The sequence below is a fragment of the Saprolegnia parasitica genome, assembly GCF_000151545.1.
Source record: "Saprolegnia parasitica CBS 223.65 unplaced genomic scaffold supercont2.33, whole genome shotgun sequence".
NCBI classification, from domain to species: Eukaryota; Oomycota; class Saprolegniomycetes; order Saprolegniales; family Saprolegniaceae; genus Saprolegnia; species Saprolegnia parasitica.
The window spans coordinates 102,722-103,326 of record NW_012156427.1 but is presented as its reverse complement, the minus strand read 5'-3'; the positions used below and the strand labels follow the sequence as shown (position 1 = coordinate 103,326).

The 605-nt window shown below is 43.6% G+C and overlaps 1 non-coding gene across 1 annotated transcript; it reads right to left on the bottom strand.

Moving 5' to 3' along the window:
* Positions 1-320: 320 nt before the first annotated feature.
* On the bottom strand, positions 321-401 carry SPRG_30109. Its single transcript has one exon. It is a non-coding gene; the product is annotated as a tRNA-Ser (tRNA).
* Between the last annotated feature and the right edge of the window lie 204 nt (positions 402-605).

Here is a 605-nt window from a genome sequence, read left to right as displayed (position 1 = left end):
GAAAACTGAGGACGTTTTGTATTTTAGCAATCGCCATCGAGTCGACAGGTAGATAGTATGGTCATTCTAGCGCCCTGTGGCGTTCGGGAATAAATCTCGGTCAAAGCAACGACGTGTTTGGAGCTTGAAAAGATGTGTATTTTAGTACTTGGTGGAGATAGTAGAGAAAATGTTCCATACTGCACTTGCTCGCCGTACCACCCACTCTACCAAAACGACAACTAAAGTGCAGTTTGGAGCTGGTTTTAGTTGCATGAAATTAATGTTTTAAAAAGGCCTTGATTAAAAAAGATCGCTAGGCGGGTGGGACAAAAGAGGATCGTCAGCTGTGAGATTCGAACTCACGCGGGTTGCCCCATTAACTTAGCAGGCTAACGCCTTAACCACTCGGCCAAGCTGACTTTCGGATGAAAATTACACATTCAATTTTATACGCATAAATGCCAGTGATGACAACCTGCACATAAAGCGATCTTCACATCATTATTAGAATCATATCGGTGCCAACCACATGCTACATAAAAAAGAATCGCTCATATGTCCTCAAGAGCCCTCAATAACGCGCTTTATATCGACCCTCCTGAGGCCTACACACACTCCATTAC